Source organism: Colletes latitarsis, unplaced genomic scaffold (genome assembly GCF_051014445.1).
Source record: "Colletes latitarsis isolate SP2378_abdomen unplaced genomic scaffold, iyColLati1 scaffold0013, whole genome shotgun sequence".
Taxonomy (NCBI): Eukaryota; Metazoa; Arthropoda; class Insecta; order Hymenoptera; family Colletidae; genus Colletes; species Colletes latitarsis.
In genome coordinates, this window is record NW_027488368.1 from 16,270 (window position 1) to 39,337 (window position 23,068).

Consider the following 23,068-nt stretch of genomic DNA (forward strand, 5'->3'; position numbering starts at 1 on the left):
TCCAGGCCTCTCCTTCCAGTGTTTGGGGGCACCTCTGCGCGCCCCGGATCTTTGCCACCGTATGAGGCCATCACCCCCCGACTAAGGGGATCTGACCCGCACGGCGGCTGGGATGTTGATTGGGTTGGGGACTCTGCAGGGCCACCCCCGGACAACACGCCTTCCGATTTCGTGGAGGTGGAGGGCGCCGAGTCGCAAGGCGCCACATCCACCTCCATCATCTCCGTAACAGGCGGGGGCGCGGGTGCACATCCCACCACCTTCACTCCCGTCGCGCCAGATGCCGGGGCGGGAATAGCTCCCGACACCACAGCTGGGGACGGCTGGGTACAAGCCGCCCCTTGGACCTCCATCGCGACGGGCACCGGCGCCGGCTCAACACCAGCCGGCACCGTGGATGGGCGCACACCCGCCCTTTTCGCCTTCTTCCCCTTCCGCTTTGGGGGACGGCACGCCGCCCCACCCATGCGGTGATCCGCTGGCCGCCCCAAGCCCACACAAAGGGGGCATTTAGGGGCGGCCGTGCACTGCCGTGCGGTGTGGGAGGCCCCTCCGCAACGGTAACAGAGGCCGCTGCGATCTACGGTACTTGTGCACCGCTGCCGGACATGACCAAACTCCAGGCAGCGGTGACATTGCAGCGGCCTCGCGGCGAGTACCGCCAGCCGGGCCTCGAAGAAGCCGACCATCAATCGGCCGGACTTCGCTAGCTTAGTTGCGGCGCGTAGGGGACAGCGGGCCCAGGCAGTAAACATGCCTGAGCTGTCCCGGCGGAGGTCACCAACGTTGACCTCCGCAGCGCCGCAACCCCCGGCTGTGGCAAGGGCCTCCCTAACTGCCTGCTGGGTGGCTGCCTCCGACAGGCCGGATATGCGCATCTCGGCCTGCTTTTGGGGGCAAGCCACCCGAACACCCTCCACCTGTAGGGCCCCCTCAAGACGCGCTCTCAGGGCGGCCGCCTTCTCCTTTCCCTTTTCGCCGGGGATCGCCAACAGGAGCGCCCCGGTGACCGCCCTTGTGGGCCGCATCCCGGTGATCCCGAGATCATTGCAGATCTCGGGCATCACCCTATTGAGGAGGGGGCCCAAATCCTTTTCGCGCCCAGCTGCGGCGGTTACCGAGACTGCCGCATTTTTTGGCAGCCTCGGTAGCTTGACCGCCGCTGGCTGGGCGCCCGTCTTCCTCTTACTGCCAGCCGCGGCATTGGCGGCTGGCCGATTCACTGCTGCGGATTTCCCGCCCTTGGTGGAGGATGCTGCGGATGCCGCACCCTTTTCACCTCCCTTCTTCTTCTCCCGCCTGACCACCTCCGCCCACGTGGCCTGCCCGTTGTTGGCGGGTGCAGGAGTGGACTTCGCCCTGGTGTTGGCCGGCGGTGCGGACCTGCCGCTATCCGCCTTGAGAGGTGGTGGAGGGGGACGAGGCGCTGCCTTCAGCGAAACCTTAGGCTTCGCGGCAGGTGGCTTTGCCGACTCCGTTACTCCGTCTGCAGGTGTGGCACCCTGGGCTTTGGTGGCACCTTTCTTCTGAGCCTTCTTGAGGGGTGCCGCGGAGGCTTTTACAGGGGCTGGCGTGATGGATGGTGGAAGAGGCACCGGGCCTTTCCCTAGTGGCGGGCGGGATACTACTCGCCAAACCGCATCCAACCGTGCCTCAACCCGGTCTTCGACGGCCGCTATCTGACCCGCCATCGCGGAAACCCTTTTCACGACTTCGGTCATCATGACCAACAAAGGGTTTCCGGAGGCGGGACTCTCCTCCTCAATCGCGGCGGAAAGCTGTGCGGACGACGGTCCAGGGACCACCGTCTCGACCTCCATGCCGGTGTCCCCCCCGGCAAATGTTGACGGAAGGAGATCCTTCCGCCGGGGTCGAGGGACACACGGCAACTCATGGTCCGGCGGCGTCTCGCCGGCCAACTCTTCCCCTTCTCGAAGCAGCCGCCGCTGCTCCTGCTTGTACCTCAGGCGGCCCACTTCCCGCCTGAGGTGCTCTAGCTCCCTATCCTTCACTCTGACTGTCTCAGACAGAGTGGTGGCAGTCGTATCGGCCACCTCGAGCCGCTTTTCCAGGGCCTTAGCCCTCTTCTCCCACTCGCCTTGTCGGATGACGACTTCCCGGGCCGGCCTGTTGGGGTTCTCGGCACGGTCAGCTCTGCCGTGAAGTTCTTCGGCGCTGACCATAGCCACCCGCGCTGCCAAGCGGAGCCCACGGATGTCCGTCGTCTTAAGGTGGCTTGCTGTGTCTGCCACCCTGACGACGGACTCCAATTGCTCCTTTAGCCGACCCAGGAGTTCATCCAGCTTCATGACCTCCGCTATATTGCGGAGGTCAGCCTGCTTCGGCAGGTCCTTCATGCCTGGACCCAACTTTCTTGGGTCCACAAATATACCCTTGGGTCTTCCTGCCCCGGGGCCCGTCCTTTTTCTTTTGCCGGGTTCAAAACCCGCTTCTCCTTCACTCGAGTCGACGCTCCCTTCGTCGGCGGTGCACGCATTTGACGGCGCCCACTCATCGCCGTCCTGGGAGTCGTCATCATGGAGGCCGACAGTCTCCTCACCATACCGTGCTGCGTCGTCTTCAGAGGGTCGCGGTCCCTCGGCATCATGCCTTTTGCGGGGCGGTGACACCCTCCCCGCTTTGCGCCACTCAGTGGCATTCAGCCGCTCCAGGCTGACTACTGGGCTGGGAGTGACCCTAAGCAGGTGCACTTCACCACCGAGATGGATCCCCAGCGGGGGATTCACCTCGCCACCCCTGACCGTGGTATTAACCCCACCAGGAAGTGGTCCATCCATTGCCAAGTCGTTTGCCGATACGAGTGCCTGTCCGTTGTCAACATTGCCGGTCCGGTTTGTTTTTATTTGAGAATGATCCATAGTTGATCCCACGAGTGTGGTCGGAAAGAGATCACCCCAGGCAGAGCCGCCTTGCCTGGGGAAGCCTAATACTCCGGGGGTTCGGCAGGTGCCCCCGGAGGTGGTCGCTAGGGATTGGGCCTTCTCTCCCAACCATGCATCCCATCGCCGCGCACCATAACTTAGGATTAGAGGGTAATTTATAGAGTTACCATCCTCGCGGCCCAGGCGGTTAAGCCAAGGCCCCCGGTCCTCCTGCCGTCACGTACCATTCACAAAACCAAGACTGGAGTTGTGAATGGGTCGTTGCGACGACCAACAGGAGGCTTACGGTGTGATTAGCATCAGGAACCTCGGGGTCGCTACGCCCCGTACTGCGCCGGACACCTGGCCGGACACAGCCCCTGAGGGAACCTAACCCAGACCTAACCCAGACCTAACCCAGACCTAACCCAGACCTTTTTTTTTTTTTTTTTTTTTTTTTTTTTTTAAACCCACCACTGTCCCCCATCACCGCAGGGCGGAACCGCTTTCCGCATTACTTCGCCCTGCGGAGGCCACCAGGGACGTCCTGGTGGCACCTGGGCTCAGCTACTTCGCCCACCGTCGGGAGAAGCCCGAGGATGGGTTATATCATAAAAGGTCGGGACTATGCCCCCTTGCGTCCTTTATTGCCTAACGTTTGTACAAAAGTACATCACACTATGTTAGCTACGTGTGGTAGCATTACATGTATATGTATAAAGTTATAACAGAAATGTAAGAAACAAAGTAGAGATAAAAAGGAAAAATATAAAATAATATAAATATAAATAATAAAATAATATATAAGTATAAATATAAATATAAGTATTATGTAGGTATAATTAAGAATAAAAATATAAATATATAAATATAAAATAAAAATAAAAATAAAAATAAAAATAAAAGTAAAAGTAAAAGTAAAAGTATGGTAGTACAGAGATAGAACTATATAGATTGTGTGAAATAAAATATCGATAAGATCAGAATAAAATGAAATACAATATATAAGTATAGGTGTAAGTATAGGTAGATAGATATACGTATAAGTAAAAGTAAATATAGAATAGAATATACGTTGAGATAGTATATAGATATAATAAGGATAAAAATAAAAATAAAATATAAAATAAGATAAGGATAAAAATAAACTATAGTATAAAATATAATAGTACATGGTAAGGTATATATATATATATCTATCTGTCTATAATACATAAAATATAAGAAAACATAAAACAAAAAAACAAAAAACATGGAACATGAGAGCATATTCCAATAGAAAGAAAAGAGGGCGTATATAGGGTGAATGTAACTGAATGATCTAATATATAATGGGATATGTACACTGCGATCGGAGTGTCGAGTGTGTAGATTCCGAGTATATGGGTTACGCGTATGTATATTATGTCGGTATTTCCAGGGGTATATGTGTGCGGATGTAGAGTGCAGTTAAAGTAGGCTATTCTAGCTAAATCGCTCGGATGGTAGAAAATGGACTAGCCTAGTAAATGGTATGAGAATAAGATAACATACCATAAAAGTAGAGCAATGAAAATAATATGTGCTAACATAATTAAAATGGTAAAGTAGGTGTAAGCATCATATAGATAGATTAATGAATGCATAAATAAATAAGCAGAAGTAAATAGAGCGAATAAAGTATCTAAGAGGGTACGTAAGATACTGCCAAGTCGATACATCCCATGATGGTACACATACACCTAAATACACCAACCGGGCCAGTGTACAATAATTGAACTGTGGGGTATAAACTCAGAGACAGTAGCGTAAGATAGCATAGTATATATAAAATAATAATAGGTAGATAGCTAAAATAAAATGAGATAAAATAAAAATAAAATAATAAGTGACTAGATAATTACCTATCAATAATATGGTACAATAAAATAAAATAAAATAAAATAAAATAATACAATAGAGTAATAACAGTAGTGATAATAATATAGTTTGAGATAGTATTTGTTGTAGAAGATAAAGTGTATGACGAAATATGATACAATACCATAAGGTATAAATAAATATAAATAAAATAAATAATACTGATATAATAACGTAGGGTACAGTAAAATAAAATAAGACCTAACCCAGACCTAACCCAGACCTAACCCAGACCTAACCCAGACCTAACCCAGACCTAACCCAGACCTAACCCAGACCTAACCCAGACCTAACCCAGACCTAACCCAGACCTAACCCAGACCTAACCCAGACCTAACCCAGACCTAACCCAGACCTAACCCAGACCTAACCCAGACCTAACCCAGACCTAACCCAGACCTAACCCAGACCTAACCCAGACCGACGCGCGGCGCTGTCGCCGTGGCTCTCGTCCGTCTTTTTCTAATATGTAATTATCGCACCTTCTCTATGGTCGAGCGTTTAACCGAAAACTGACTTACAGAAAAACTCAAGGAGCGAGAGTTTTTCTGCTGCCTTCTGTTTCGAGTCGCGAACGCGTCGACCTAGAATGTTCTGGTCGGTCGCGTATATTGAAAACAAAGCGGATTAACGGCTAATTACGGGTTTAAATAAATCGAATTAACTCGATCTTTAAATACCAGTGTTTAAAGGCCTTAACCGCCCTAAGGGGGGTTATTTGAGTCTGACGTGATCCGGATTACGAGGGAAAGGACACTGGAAAAAATTATTGAAATAAATTGATGCACCTGAATTTGCTCAAGAAATTAAACTTGTATTTTTAATCAAAAAAGAAAAAAAAGGAAAAAAGCCGCCTAGACGTCGGTCCGACGTCTGGGGGAAGAAACCTGGGCCGGCTGCTCCTGGCCAAGTTCGCGATGTGTTGTTCTGTAACAAGGAAAGACAAGGCTGGATTTAAATACCTATTAACGCTTGTCGCGTCGCCTGTCTCGCTCTATCTCGCACGCTCCTGTCTGTGCCGTTCGCACTCGAGAGCGGAGATTACAGACACGTCTCGACGAACTGAGATATGTATGTGGACTGTATATATGAACGTTCTCACAAATCGAGAAGCGTTCGATCGCTGTGCGGAAGAAGAGATCTAATTTCTCAATTCTCCGCTTTTTAGCGATCGTTGAATGCCGCAGGAAAGGACAACAGGTGGAGGTCGTAAAGCTCCAAATGCTGTCCAAACCGCAGTTTCTCACCGTTCCCTGCGTACAAGACGCGGTGTGGTGTAGCCCTTGACGGCGCACGTAGCGTCTTACGTTTAAAGGAGCATACACCACGGTGCTCATTATGCGTTGCTCTACGCACAGGGTACGTACTCACTGGCGGTCAAGGAGCGTTGCTCGAGCAGGTTGAGCTAAGAAGTCCGGAATTTCTTAGCCCCGACCTGAGAAACGGTGAGCCCACGTAGGGTATCGGTCAGAGACCACCCTAGGGGTGATATACAAAACCGTGCGGACAATTCAACTTGTCGCACGACCGCGTCAAATGCAGCAGTCCGTACGACAAATTCTTACACGACCGCGAAACTCAAACGTCACGTGAAGATTAATCAGCCTCACACGACCGCGTCAAATGCAGCAGTCCGTGGAGAAATCAGTATTGAGTTGGCCGTAGCCACTGGCCGAAACTGGACTTCCGACGACCGCTGGTTGCAGCGAGACGTTGGAAAGTCAGCCTTACGACCGCGTCAAATGCAGCAGTCCGTGATAATGCCAGCCTCGCACGACCGCGTCAAATGCAGCAGTCCGTGGAGTCGTCAGTACTGATCGGGCCGTAGCCCTTGCTGAGACTGGAGTTTCGACACACGGGAAACGATTCTTATCTCGATTCCCCTTTCATGACCGCGTAGCACAAACGTCACATGAAAGTTGGACGAAAACCCACAGTCTTTTAAGTTTTATTAATAATCTCGCCAAGCGGGAGCCGAAGTTTATCAATTCCCTCACACGACCACGTAACTCGAGCGTCACGTGCTATTCGGCGCGATTGTACAGTCAATAATCGGGGCTGATAAAATGCCACACCGATTTAGTTAATTTTGAGCAACAATTTAAAAGTCTCAACGAAAGGTTCGAGTGTTCTCAGAACCTATATTCGGAGATTTGGTTTCGTCGCGGAGCGGAATCGTTTGTCGATCTGCTCGCTGCGAGGACTCGCTATCGAGTCTCGAAGCTAAGAAGCGAACAGACATCCGCAATCGCGGCCACGAGAGGGGTAATCACCACCTCGCGGCGCTATCCCTGCTCTTCAATGTCTATCTCTTCTTAATTTCAATATTCCTCTACCCTCTCTGTTTATGGATCTTCGACGATCGATCCCAAGTAAATATATTGGGTCGATCACGTGACTGAGAGCAGCCAACACTCGCGTATGGTTTTTCTAACCTGTATCGTTCCGTGTACCGAACTACGCATCAGACAGTCTCTGGAATGTCGCGTACACGAAAAACAATACCGTACGAGGAATTTATGGTTCTCAGTTATAATTCACGTTAACTTGAATATTACTCTAAACGGTTCTGAAATCCGTCAATTAACGCGATATTTAAACAACCAGACTTAACCTAGACATAACCGGCGTTATCCTCTAAAATATTAAACGCAACCAGGTTTAATTGACTGTTTCGGTGTGGTACCACATTACTACGTGATCCAAATCAGAAAAAGCCCAGAATCTGGCCAACATATAAGCGAAAAATTGCGAAAGTATGAGGCAGATGATTGCAAATACCAGTCGTAACCCAGACCTAACCGGCGTTATCCTCTAAAATATTAATCGGAACCAGGTTTTATTGGCTACTTCTGTGAGGTACAACATTAGTACGTGATCCAAACCAGAAAAAACCCTGGATCTGGCCAACAAGTATGCGAAAAATGCGAAAGTATGAGGCAGATGATTGCATATACCAGACGTAACCCAGACCTAACCGGAGTTATCCTCTGAAATATTATTCGAAACCAGGTTTAGTTGACTGTTTCAGTGTGGTAACACTTTAATACGTGATCCTAACCAGAAAAAAACCCAGGATCTGGCCAACAAGTATGCGAAAGATGCGAAAGTATCAGGCAGATGATTGCAAATACCAGACGCAACCCAGACCTAACCGGCGTTATCCTCTAAAATATTAATCGGAACCAGATTTAATTGACTGTTACAGTGTGGTACCACATTACTACGTGATATAAACCAGAAAGAGCCCACGATCTGGCCATTCAGGTATGCAAAAAATGCGAACGTATGAGGGACATGATGGCAAATACCAGATCTAACCCAGGCATAACCGGTGTTCTCCTCTAAATTTTTAATGGGAACCAGGTTTTATTTACTATTTCAGTGTGTTACCAAGTTAATACGCGATCCTAATCAGAAAAAAACCCAGGATCAGGCCAAAAAGTATGCGAAAGTTGCGAAAGTATGAGGCAGACGTTTGCAAATACCAGACCTAACCCAGTCCTAACCGGAGTTATCCCATAAAATATTGATCGAAACCTGGTTCAATATACTGTTTCAGTGTGGTACCACGTTACTACGTGATCCAAACCAGAAAAAGCCCGGGATCTGGCCAACAAGTATGCGAAGGATGCGAAAATATCTGGAAGATGATTGCAAATACCAGACTTAACCCAGACCTAACTGGAGTTATCCTCTAAAATATTGATCGAAACCTGGTTCAATATACTGTTTCAGTGTGGTACCACTTTACTACGTGATCCAAACCAGAAAAAGCCCGGGATCTGGCCAACAAGTATGCGAAGGATGCGACAGTATGAGGCAGATGTTTGCAAATACCAGACCTAACCCAGACGTAACCGGTGTAATCTCCTAAAATATTGATGGAAACCAGGTTTTATTGACTATTTTAGTGTGGTACCACATTAGTACGTGATGCTATCCAGAAAAAGGCCCCGCATCTGGCCAACAAGTGTGCGAAAGATGCCAAAGTATGAGCTAGATGATGGCAAATACCAGACCTATCCCAGACATAACCGGCGTTATCCTGGAAAATATTACTCGGAACCACGTTTAATTGACCGTTTTAGTGTGGTACCACATTAGTACGTGGTCCAAATCAGAAAAAGCCCAGGATGTGGCCACCAAGTATGCGCAAAATGCGAAAGTATGAGGGAGATGATTGCAAACACCAGACGTAACCTAGACCTAACCGGTGTTATCCTCTAAAAAATTGATCGAAACCAGGCTTAATTGACTGTTTCAGTGTGGTACCACATTACTACGTGGTCCAAGTCAGTAAAAGCCCAGGATCTGGCTAACAAGTATGCGAAAAATGCGAAAGTATGAGGCGGATGATTGCAAATACCAGACGTAACCCAGACCTAACCGGTGTTATCCTCTGAAATATTGATCGAAACCAGGTTTAATTGACTGCTTCAGCGTGGTACCACTTTACTACGTGACCCAAACCAGAAAAAGCCCAGGACTTTGCCATTCAAGTATGCGAAAAATGCGAAAGTTTGAGGCAGATGATTGCAAATACCAGACGTAACACAGACCTAACCGGTGTTATCCTCTGAAATATTGATCGAAACCAGGTTTAATTGACTGCTTCAGTGTGGTACCACTTTACTACGTGACCCAAACCAGAAAAAGCCCAGGACCTGGCCACTCAAGTATGCGAAAAATGCGAAAGTATGGAGCAGATGATTGCAAACTCCAGACCTAACCAAGACATAACCGGCGTTATGCTCTAAAATATTAATCGTAACCAGGTTTAATTGACTGTTTCGATGTGGAACCACATATCTACGGGATCCAAACTAGGAAAAGCCCAGGATCTGGCTATCAAGTATGCGAAAAATGCGAAAGTATGAGCCAGATGATTGCAAATACCAGAACTAACCCAGACATAACCGGCGTTATCCACTAAAATATTAATCGGAACCAAGTTCTATTGACTATTTCAGTGTGGTACCACATTGACACGTGATCCTAACCAGAAAAAAGTGCAGGACCTGGCCAACAAGTATGCGACAAATGCGAAAGTTTGAGGCAGATGATTGCAAATACCAGACGTAACCCAGACCTAACCGGTGTTATCCTCTGAAATATTGATCGAAACCAGGTTTAATTGACTGCTTCAGCGTGGTACAAGTTTAATACGTGACCCAAACCAGAAAAAGCCCAGGACCTGGCCATTCAAGTATGCGAAAAATGCGAAAGTATGAGCCAGATGATGGCAAATACCAGACCTAACCCTGACATAACCGGCGTTATCCTCTAAAATATTGATCGAATCCAGGTTGAATTGACTATTTCAGTGTGGCACCCCATTATTACGTGAACCTAACAAGAAAAAAACCCAGAATCTGGCCAACAAGTATGCGAAAGGTGCGAAAGTATGAGGAAGATTATTACAAATACCAGACCTAACACAAACATAACCGGTGTTGTCCTCCAAAATATTGAACGAATCTAGGTTTAATTGAATATTTCAGTGTGGCACCACATTAGTACGTGATCCTGACCAGAAAAAAACCAAGGATCTGGCCATTCAAGTATGAGAAAAATGCGAAAGTATGAGCTAGATGATGGCAAATACCAGACCAAACCCTGACATAACCGGCGTTATCCTCTAAACTATTAATCGCAACCAGGCTTAATTGACTGTTTCGGTGTGGTACCACATTACTACGTGATCCAAACCAGAAAAAACCCAGGATCTGGCCAAAAAGTATGCCAGAAATGCGAAAGTATGAGCCAGATGATTGCAAATACCAGAACTAACCCAGACATAACCGGCGTTATCCACTAAAATATTAATCGGAACCAAGTTCTATTGACTATTTCAGTGTGGTACCACATTGACACGTGATCTTACCCAGAAAAAAGTGCAGGACCTGGCCAACAAGTATGCGACAAATGCGAAAGTTTGAGGCAGATGATTGCAAATACCAGACGTAACCCAGACTTAACCGGTGTTATCCTCTGAAATATTGATCGAAACCAGGTTTAATTGACTGCTTCGGCGTGGTACCACTTTACTACGTGACCCAAACCAGAAAAAGCCCAGGACCTGGCCATTCAAGTATGCGAAAAATGCGAAAGTATGAGCCAGATGATGGCAAATACCAGACCTAACCCTGACATAATCGGCGTTATCCTCTAAAATATTAATCGCAACCAGGTTTAATTGACTGTTTCAGTGTGGTACCACATTACTAGGTTATCAAATCAGAAAAAGCCCTGGATCTTGCCATTCAAGTATGAATAAATGCGAAAGTATGAGCTAGATGATGGCAATTACCAGACCTAACCCAGGCATAACCGGCGCTATCCTTTAAAATATAAATCGCAACCATGTTTAATTGACTGTTTCAGTTTGGTACCACATTACTGCGTGATCCAAACCAGAAAAGGCCCAGGATCTGGCCAACAAGAATGCGAAAAATGCGAAAGTATGAAGCAGATGATTGCAAACTCCAGACCTAACCCAGACATAACCGGCGTTATGCTCTAAAATATTAATCGGTTCCAGGTTTAATTGACTGTTACAGCGTGGTACCACATTACTACGAGATCGAAACCAGAAAAAGCCCAGGACTTTGCCATTCAAGTTTGCGAAAAATGCGAAAGTTTGAGGCAGATGATTGCAAATACCAGACGTAACCCGGACCTAACCGGCGTTATCCTCTAAAATATTAATCGGAACCAGGTTTTATTGGCTACTTCTGTGAGGTACAACATTAGTACGTGATCCAAACCAGAAAAAACCCTGGATCTGGCCAACAAGTATGCGAAAAATGCGAAAGTATGAGGCAGATGATTGCATATACCAGACGTAACCCAGACCTAACCGGAGTTATCCTCTGAAATATTATTCGAAACCAGGTTTAGTTGACTGTTTCAGTGTGGTAACACTTTAATACGTGATCCTAACCAGAAAAAAACCCAGGATCTGGCCAACAAGTATGCGAAAGATGCGAAAGTATCAGGCAGATGATTGCAAATACCAGACGCAACCCAGACCTAACCGGCGTTATCCTCTAAAATATTAATCGGAACCAGATTTAATTGACTGTTACAGTGTGGTACCACATTACTACGTGATATAAACCAGAAAGAGCCCACGATCTGGCCATTCAGGTATGCAAAAAATGCGAACGTATGAGGGACATGATGGCAAATACCAGATCTAACCCAGGCATAACCGGTGTTCTCCTCTAAATTTTTAATGGGAACCAGGTTTTATTTACTATTTCAGTGTGTTACCAAGTTAATACGCGATCCTAATCAGAAAAAAACCCAGGATCAGGCCAAAAAGTATGCGAAAGTTGCGAAAGTATGAGGCAGACGTTTGCAAATACCAGACCTAACCCAGTCCTAACCGGAGTTATCCCATAAAATATTGATCGAAACCTGGTTCAATATACTGTTTCAGTGTGGTACCACGTTACTACGTGATCCAAACCAGAAAAAGCCCGGGATCTGGCCAACAAGTATGCGAAGGATGCGAAAATATCTGGAAGATGATTGCAAATACCAGACGTAACCCAGACCTAACTGGAGTTATCCTCTAAAATATTGATCGAAACCTGGTTCAATATACTGTTTCAGTGTGGTACCACTTTACTACGTGATCCAAACCAGAAAAAGCCCGGGATCTGGCCAACAAGTATGCGAAGGATGCGACAGTATGAGGCAGATGTTTGCAAATACCAGACCTAACCCAGACGTAACCGGTGTAATCTCCTAAAATATTGATGGAAACCAGGTTTTATTGACTATTTTAGTGTGGTACCACATTAGTACGTGATGCTATCCAGAAAAAGGCCCCGCATCTGGCCAACAAGTGTGCGAAAGATGCCAAAGTATGAGCTAGATGATGGCAAATACCAGACCTATCCCAGACATAACCGGCGTTATCCTGGAAAATATTACTCGGAACCACGTTTAATTGACCGTTTTAGTGTGGTACCACATTAGTACGTGGTCCAAATCAGAAAAAGCCCAGGATGTGGCCACCAAGTATGCGCAAAATGCGAAAGTATGAGGGAGATGATTGCAAACACCAGACGTAACCTAGACCTAACCGGTGTTATCCTCTAAAAAATTGATCGAAACCAGGCTTAATTGACTGTTTCAGTGTGGTACCACATTACTACGTGGTCCAAGTCAGTAAAAGCCCAGGATCTGGCTAACAAGTATGCGAAAAATGCGAAAGTATGAGGCGGATGATTGCAAATACCAGACGTAACCCAGACCTAACCGGTGTTATCCTCTGAAATATTGATCGAAACCAGGTTTAATTGACTGCTTCAGCGTGGTACCACTTTACTACGTGACCCAAACCAGAAAAAGCCCAGGACTTTGCCATTCAAGTATGCGAAAAATGCGAAAGTTTGAGGCAGATGATTGCAAATACCAGACGTAACACAGACCTAACCGGTGTTATCCTCTGAAATATTGATCGAAACCAGGTTTAATTGACTGCTTCAGTGTGGTACCACTTTACTACGTGACCCAAACCAGAAAAAGCCCAGGACCTGGCCACTCAAGTATGCGAAAAATGCGAAAGTATGGAGCAGATGATTGCAAACTCCAGACCTAACCAAGACATAACCGGCGTTATGCTCTAAAATATTAATCGTAACCAGGTTTAATTGACTGTTTCGATGTGGAACCACATATCTACGGGATCCAAACTAGGAAAAGCCCAGGATCTGGCTATCAAGTATGCGAAAAATGCGAAAGTATGAGCCAGATGATTGCAAATACCAGAACTAACCCAGACATAACCGGCGTTATCCACTAAAATATTAATCGGAACCAAGTTCTATTGACTATTTCAGTGTGGTACCACATTGACACGTGATCCTAACCAGAAAAAAGTGCAGGACCTGGCCAACAAGTATGCGACAAATGCGAAAGTTTGAGGCAGATGATTGCAAATACCAGACGTAACCCAGACCTAACCGGTGTTATCCTCTGAAATATTGATCGAAACCAGGTTTAATTGACTGCTTCAGCGTGGTACAAGTTTAATACGTGACCCAAACCAGAAAAAGCCCAGGACCTGGCCATTCAAGTATGCGAAAAATGCGAAAGTATGAGCCAGATGATGGCAAATACCAGACCTAACCCTGACATAACCGGCGTTATCCTCTAAAATATTGATCGAATCCAGGTTGAATTGACTATTTCAGTGTGGCACCCCATTATTACGTGAACCTAACAAGAAAAAAACCCAGAATCTGGCCAACAAGTATGCGAAAGGTGCGAAAGTATGAGGAAGATTATTACAAATACCAGACCTAACACAAACATAACCGGTGTTGTCCTCCAAAATATTGAACGAATCTAGGTTTAATTGAATATTTCAGTGTGGCACCACATTAGTACGTGATCCTGACCAGAAAAAAACCAAGGATCTGGCCATTCAAGTATGAGAAAAATGCGAAAGTATGAGCTAGATGATGGCAAATACCAGACCAAACCCTGACATAACCGGCGTTATCCTCTAAACTATTAATCGCAACCAGGCTTAATTGACTGTTTCGGTGTGGTACCACATTACTACGTGATCCAAACCAGAAAAAACCCAGGATCTGGCCAAAAAGTATGCCAGAAATGCGAAAGTATGAGCCAGATGATTGCAAATACCAGAACTAACCCAGACATAACCGGCGTTATCCACTAAAATATTAATCGGAACCAAGTTCTATTGACTATTTCAGTGTGGTACCACATTGACACGTGATCTTACCCAGAAAAAAGTGCAGGACCTGGCCAACAAGTATGCGACAAATGCGAAAGTTTGAGGCAGATGATTGCAAATACCAGACGTAACCCAGACTTAACCGGTGTTATCCTCTGAAATATTGATCGAAACCAGGTTTAATTGACTGCTTCGGCGTGGTACCACTTTACTACGTGACCCAAACCAGAAAAAGCCCAGGACCTGGCCATTCAAGTATGCGAAAAATGCGAAAGTATGAGCCAGATGATGGCAAATACCAGACCTAACCCTGACATAATCGGCGTTATCCTCTAAAATATTAATCGCAACCAGGTTTAATTGACTGTTTCAGTGTGGTACCACATTACTAGGTTATCAAATCAGAAAAAGCCCTGGATCTTGCCATTCAAGTATGAATAAATGCGAAAGTATGAGCTAGATGATGGCAATTACCAGACCTAACCCAGGCATAACCGGCGCTATCCTTTAAAATATAAATCGCAACCATGTTTAATTGACTGTTTCAGTTTGGTACCACATTACTGCGTGATCCAAACCAGAAAAGGCCCAGGATCTGGCCAACAAGAATGCGAAAAATGCGAAAGTATGAAGCAGATGATTGCAAACTCCAGACCTAACCCAGACATAACCGGCGTTATGCTCTAAAATATTAATCGGTTCCAGGTTTAATTGACTGTTACAGCGTGGTACCACATTACTACGAGATCGAAACCAGAAAAAGCCCAGGACTTTGCCATTCAAGTTTGCGAAAAATGCGAAAGTTTGAGGCAGATGATTGCAAATACCAGACGTAACCCGGACCTAACCGGTGTTATCCTCTGAAATATTGATCGAAACCAGGTTTAATTGACTGCTTCAGCGTGGTACCACTTTACTACGTGACCCAAACCAGAAAAGCCCAGGACCTGGCCATTCAAGTATGCGAAAAATGCGAAAGTATGAGCTAGATGATGGCAAATACCAGACCTAACACTGACATAACCGGCGTTATCCTCTAAAATATTAATCGCAACCAGGTTTAATTGACTGTTTCAGTGTGGTACCACATTACTACGTGATCAAATCAGAAAAAGCACTGGATCTTGCCATTCAAGTATGCGAAAAATGCGAAAGTATGAGCTAGATGATGGCAATTACCGGACCTAACCCAGGCATAACCGGCGCTATCCTCTAAAATATAAATCGCAACCATGTTTAATTGACTGTTTCAGTTTGGTACCACATTACTGCGTGATCCAAACCAGAAAAGGCCCAGGATCTGGCCAACAAGAATGCGAAAAATGCGAAAGTATGAAGCAGATGATTGCAAACTCCAAACCTAACACAGACATAACTGCCGTTATGCTCTAAAATATTAATCGCAACCAGGTTTAATTGACTGTTTCAGTGTGGTACCACATTACTACGTTATCAAATCAGAAAAAGCCCTGGATCTTGCCATTCAAGTATGAATAAATGCGAAAGTATGAGCTAGATGATGGCGAATACCAGACCAAACCCAGACATAACCGGCGTTATCCTCTAAACTATTAATCGCAACCAGGCTTAATTGACTGTTTCGGTGTGGTACCACATTACTACGTGATCCAAACCAGAAAAAACACAGGATCTGGCCAAAAAGTATGCCAAAAATGCGAAAGTATGAGCCAGATGATTGCCAATACCAGAACTAACCCAGCCATAACCGGCGTTATCCACTAAAATATTAATCGGAACCAAGTTCTATTGACTATTTCAGTGTGGTACACATTGACACGTGATCCTAACCAGAAAAAAGTGCAGGACCTGGCCAACAAGTATGCGACAAATGCGAAAGTTTGAGGCAGATGATTGCAAATACCAGACGTAACCCAGACCTAACCGGTGTTATCCTCTGAAATATTGATCGAAACCAGGTTGAATTGACTACCTCAGTGTGGTACCACTTTACTACGTGACCCAAACCAGAAAAAGCCCAGGACCTGGCCATTCAAGTATGCGAAAAATGCGAAAGTATGAGGTAGATGATGGCAAATACCAGAACTAACCCATACATAACCGGCGTTATCTCCTAAAATGTTGATCGAAACCAGGTTTGGTTGACTGTTTCAGTGTGGTACCACATTACTACGTGATCAAATCAGAAAAAGCCCTGTATCTTGCCTTTCAAGTATGAATAAATGCGAAAGTATGAGCTAGATGATGGCAATTACCAGACCTAACCCAGGCATAACCGGCGCTATCCTCTAAAATATAAACCGCAACCATGTTTAATTGACTGTTTCAGTTTGGTACCACATTACTGCGTGATCCAAACCAGAAAAAGCCCAGGATCTGGCCAACAAGAATGCGAAAAATGCGAAAGTAAGAAGCAGATGATAGCAAACTCCAGACCTAACCCAGACATAACCGGCGTTATGCTCTAAAATATTAATCGGAACCAGGTTTAATTGACTGTTACAGCGTGGTACCACATTACTACGAGATCGAAACTAGGAAAAGCCCAGGAACTGGCTATCAAGTATGCGAAAAATGCGAAAGTGTGAGCTAGATGATGGCAAATACCAGACCTAACCCATACATAACCGACGCTATTCTCTAAGAAATTAATCGCAACCAGGATTAATTGACTGTTTCAGTTTGGTACCACATTACTACGTGATCCAAACCAGAAAAGGCCCAGGATCTGGCCAACAAGAATGCGAAAAATGCGAAAGTATGAAGCAGATGATTGCAAACTCCAAACCTAACACAGACATAACCGCCGTTATGCTCTAAAATATTAATCGGAACAAGGTTTTATTGACTACCTCAGTGTGGTACCACACTAAAAACGTGATCCCAACCAGAAAAAAACCCAGGATCTGGCCAACTAGTATGCGAAAGAAGCGAAAGTATGAGGCAGATAGTTGCAAATACAAGACAAAACACAAACCATACCGTTGTTATCCTCTAAAATATTAATCGGAACCTGGTTTTATTGACTGTTTCAGTGTGGTACCACATTACTACGTGACCCAAGTCAGAAAAAGCCCAGGATCTGGCGAACAAGTATGCGAAAACTGCGAAAGTATGAGGCAGGTGTTTGCAAATACCAGACGTAACCCAGACCTAACCGGTGTTATCCCCTAAAATGTTGATCGAAACCAGGTTTTATTGATTATTTCAGGGTGGTACCACATTAATACGTAATGCTATCTAGAAAAAGACCCAGGATCTGGCCAACAAGGATGCGAAAGTTCCGAAAGTATGAGGCTGACGTTTGCAAATACCAGACCTAACCCAGTCCTAACCGGAGTTGTCCCATAAAATATTGATCGAAACCTGGTTCAATATACTGTTTCAGTGTGGCACCCCATTATTACGTGAACCTAACAAGAAAAAAACCCAGAATCTGGCCAACATGTATTTGAAAAATGCGAAAGTGCGAGCCAGATAAGGGCAAATACCAGACCTAACCCAGGCATAACCGGCGTTATCCTCTAAAATAATAATCGGAACCAGGTTTTATTTACTATTTCAGTATGGTACCACATTAGTACGTAATGCTAGCCAGAAGAAGACCCAGGATCAGGCCAACAAGTATGCGAAAGTTGCGAAAGTATGAGGCAGATGTTCGCAAATACCAGACCTAACTCAAACCTAACCGGTGTTGTCCTCTAAAATATTGATCGAATCCAGGTTTAATTGACTGTTTCGGTGTGGTACCACATTACTACGTGATCCAAACCAGAAAAAACGCAGGATCTGGCCAAAAAGTATGCCAGAAATGCGAAAGTATGAGCCAGATGATTGCAAATACCAGAACTAACCCAGACATAACCGGCGTTATCCACTAAAACATTAATCGGAACCAAGTTCTATTGACTATTTCAGTGTGGTACCACAATGACACGTGATCCTAACCCGAAAAAAGTGCAGGACCTGGCCAACAAGTATGCGACAAATGCGAAAGTTTGAGGCAGATGATTGCAAATACCAGACGTAACCCAGACCTAACCGGTGTTATCCTCTGAAATATAGATCGAAACCTGGATTAGATGACCGTTTCAGTGTGGTACCACATACTACGTGATCCGAACCAGAAAAACCCCAGTATCTGGCCAACAAATATGCGAAAAATACGAAAGTATGAGGCAGATGATTGCTAATACCAGACGTAACCCAGACCTAACCGGTGTTATCCTCTGAAATATTGATCGAAACCAGGATTAGTTGACTGTTTCAGTGTGTGACCACTTTACTACGTGATCCAAACCAGAAAAAGCCCAGGATCTGGTCAATCAAGTATGCGAAAAATGCGAAAGTATGAGCTAGATGATGGCAAATACCAGATCTAACCCAGGCATAACCGGCGTTAGCCTTTAAAATATTAATTGGAACCAGGCTTTATTGATTATTTCAGTGTGGTACCACATTACTACGTGGTCCAAATCAGAAAAAGCCCAGGATCTGAGCAACAAGTATGCGAAAAATGTGAAAGAACTAGCCAGATGAGGGCAAATACCAGACCTAAGCCAGACATAACCGGTGTTATCCTCTGGAATATTAATCGTTATTAATTGACTGTTTCGATGTGGAACCACATATCTACGGGATCCAAACTAGGAAAAGCCCGGGATCTGGCTATCAAGTATGCGAAAAATGCGAAAGTATGTGCTGGATGATGACAAATACCAGTCCAAACCCAGACATAACCTGCGTTATCCTCCAAAATATTAATCAAAACAAGGTTTTATTGACTACTTCTGTGTGGTACCACAATAATACGTGATCCAAACCAGAAAAAAACCCAGGATCTGGCCAAGAGGTTTGCGAAGGATGCGAATGTATGAGGCAGATGTTTGCAAATACCAGACCTAACCCAGACCTAACCGGTGTAATCCCTTAAAATATTGATGGAAACCAGGTTTTATTGACTATTTCAGTGTGGTACCACATTATTACGTGATACTATCTAGAAAAAGGCCCCGGATCTGGCCAACAAGCATGCGAAAGACGCCAAAGTATGAGCTAGATGATGGTAAATACCAGACCTAACCCAGACATAACCGGCGTTATCCTGGAAAATATTACTCGGAACCACGTTTAATTGACTGTTTCAGTGTGGTACCACTTTACTACGTGATCCAAACTAGAAAATGCCCGGGATCTGGCCAACAAGTATGCGAAAGATGCGAAAGTATGAGGCAGATGTTTGCAAATACCAGACGTAACCTAGACATACCCGGCGCTATCCTCTGAAATATTGATCGAAACCAGGTTTAATTGACTGCCTCAGTGTGGTACCACTTTACTACGTGACCCAAACCACAAAAAGCCCAGGACCTGGCCATTCAAGTATGCGAAAAATGCGAAAGTATGAGCTAGATTATTGCAAATACCAGACCTAACACAAACCTAACCCGTGTTGTCCTCTAAACTATTGATCGAATCCAGGTTTAATTGACTATTTCAGTGTGGCACCACTGTACTACGTGATCCAAACCAGAAAAAGCCTAGGATCAGGCCAAAAAGTATGCGAAAAGTGCGAAAGTATGAGGCAGATGTTTGCAAATACCAGACCTAACACAAACCTAACCGGTGTTATCCCCTAAAGTATTGATCGAAACGAGGTTTTATTGACTATTTCAGTGTGGTACCACATTAATACGTGATGCTATCCAGAAAAAGTCCCAGGATCTGGCCAACAAGTATGCGAAAAGTGCGAAAGTATGAGGCAGATGTTTGCAAATACCAGACCTAACACAAACCTAACTGGTGTTATCCCCTAAAGTATTGATCGAAACCAGGTTTTATTGATCATTTCAGTGTGGTACCACATTACTACGTGATCCAAATCAGAGAAAGCCCAGGATCTGGCCAACAAGAATGCGAAAAATGCGAAAGTATGAGACAGATGATTGCATATACCAGTCGTAACACAAACCTAACCGTTATTGTCCTCTAAAGTATTGATCGAAACCAGTCTTAATTGACTGTTTCAGTGTGGTACCACATTACTACGTGGTCCAAGTCCGTAAAAGCCCAGAATCTGGCCAACAAGTATGCGAAAAATGCGAAAGTATGAGCCAGATGATTGCAAATACCAGACGTAACCCCGACATAACGAGCGTTGTCCTCTAAAATATTAATCGGCACAAGGTTGAATTGACTATTTCGGTGTGATACCACATGACTACGTGATCCAAACCAGAAAAAACCCAGGATCTGGCCAACAGGTATGTGAAAAATACGAAAGTATGAGCCAGATGATTGCAAATACCAGACCTAACACAAACCTAACCGGTGTTGTCCTCTAAAATATTGATCGAATCCAGGTTTAATTGACTATTTCAGTGTGGCACCACTTTAACACGTGATCCAAACCAGAAAAAGCCCAGGATCTGGCAAACAAGTATGCGAAAAATGCGAAAGTATGAGCTAGATGATTGCATATACCATTACTTACCCAGACATAACCGGCGTTATCCTCTAAAATATTAATCGAATCCAGGTTGAATTGACTGTTACAGTGTGGCACCACATTAATTAGTGATCCTAACCAGAAAAAAACTCTGGATATGGTCAACAAGTATGCGAAAAATGCGAAAGTATGAGGCAGATGATTGCATACACCAGACGTAACACAGACCTAACCGGTGTTATCCTCTGAAATATCATTCGAAACCCGGTTTAATTGACTGTTTCAGTGTGGTACCACTTTAATACGTGATCCTAACCAGAAAAAAACCCAGGATATGGTCAACATGTGTGCGAAAAATGCGAAAGTATGAGGCAGATAATTGCATATAACAGACGTAACCCAGACCTAACCGATGTTACCCTCTGAAATATTATTCGAAACCAGGTTTAATTGACTGTTTCAGTGTGGTACCACTTTAATACGTTATCCTAACCAGAAAAAAACCCAGGATCTGGCCAACGAGTATGCGGAAGATGCGAAAGTATCAGGCAGATGATTGCAAATACCAGCCGCAACCCAGACCTAACCGGTGTTATCTCCTAAAACACACATCGAATCCAGGTTCAATTGACTATTTCAGTGTGGCACCACATTAATACGTGATCCTAAGCAGAAAAAAACCCAGGATATGGCCAACAAGTTTGCGAAAAATGCGAAAGTATGAGGCAGATAATTGCAAATACCAGACGTAACCCAGACCTAACCAGTGTTATCCTCTGAAATATTGATCGATACCAGGATTAGTTGACTGTTACAGTCTGGTACCACATTACTACGTGATCCAAATCAGAGAAAGCCCAGGATCTGGCCAACAAGAATGCGAAAAATGCGAAAGTATGAGACAGATGATTGCATATACCAGTCGTAACACAGACCTAACCGGTGTTATCCTCTGAAATATTGTTCGAAACCAGGTTTACTTGACTGTTTCAGTGTGGTACCACATTAATACGTGACCCAAGTCAGAAAAAGCCCCGGGATCTGGCCAACAAGTATGCGAAAAATGCGAAAGTATGAGGAAGATGATTGCAATTACCAGACGTAACCCAGACCTAACCGGTGTTATCCTCTGAAATATTGATCGAAACCAGGATTAGTTGACTGTTTCAGTGTGGTACCACATACTACATGATCCAAACCAGAAAAACCCCAGTATCTGGCCAACAAATATGCGAAAAATACGAAAGTATGAGGCAGGTGTTTGCAAATTCCAGACCTAACCCAGACCTAACCGGTGTTATCCCTTAAAATATTGATCGATACCAGGATTAGTTGACTGTTTCAGTGTGTAACCACTTTACTACGTGATCCAAACCAGAAAAAGCCCAGTATCTGGCCATTCAAGTATGCGAAAAATGCGAAGGTATGAGCTAGATGATGGCAAATACCAGATCTAACCCAGGCATAACCGGCGTTAGCCTTTAAAATATTAATTGGAACCAGGTTTTATTGATCATTTCAGTGTGGTACCACATTAGTACGTAATCCAAATCAGAAAAACACCCAGGATCTTAGCAACATGTATGCGAAAAATGCGAAAGAACGAGCCAGATGAGGGCAAATACCAGACCTAAGCCAGACATAACCGACGTTACTCTCTAGAATATTAATCGTAACCAGGTTTAATTGACTGTTTCGATGTGGAACCGCATATCTACGGGCTCCAAACCAGGAAAAGCCCAGGATCTGGCCAACAAGTATGCGAAAAATGCGCAAGTATGAGCCAGATGATTGCAAATACCAGAAATAACCCAGACATAACCGGCGCTATCCTCTGAAATATTGATCGAAACCAGGTTTAATTGACTGTTTCAGTGTGGTACCACATTACTACGTGATCAAATCAGAAAAAGCCCTGGATCTTGCCATTCAAGTATGCGAAAAATGCGAAAGTATGAGGCAGATGATTGCAAATACCATAACATACCCAGACATAACCGGCGTTATCCTCTAAAATGTTAATCGAATCCAGGTTGAATTGGCTGTTACAGTGTGGCACCACATTAATAAGTGATCCTAACCAGAAAAAAACTCAGGATATGGTCAACAAGTATGCGAAAAATGCGGAAGTATGAG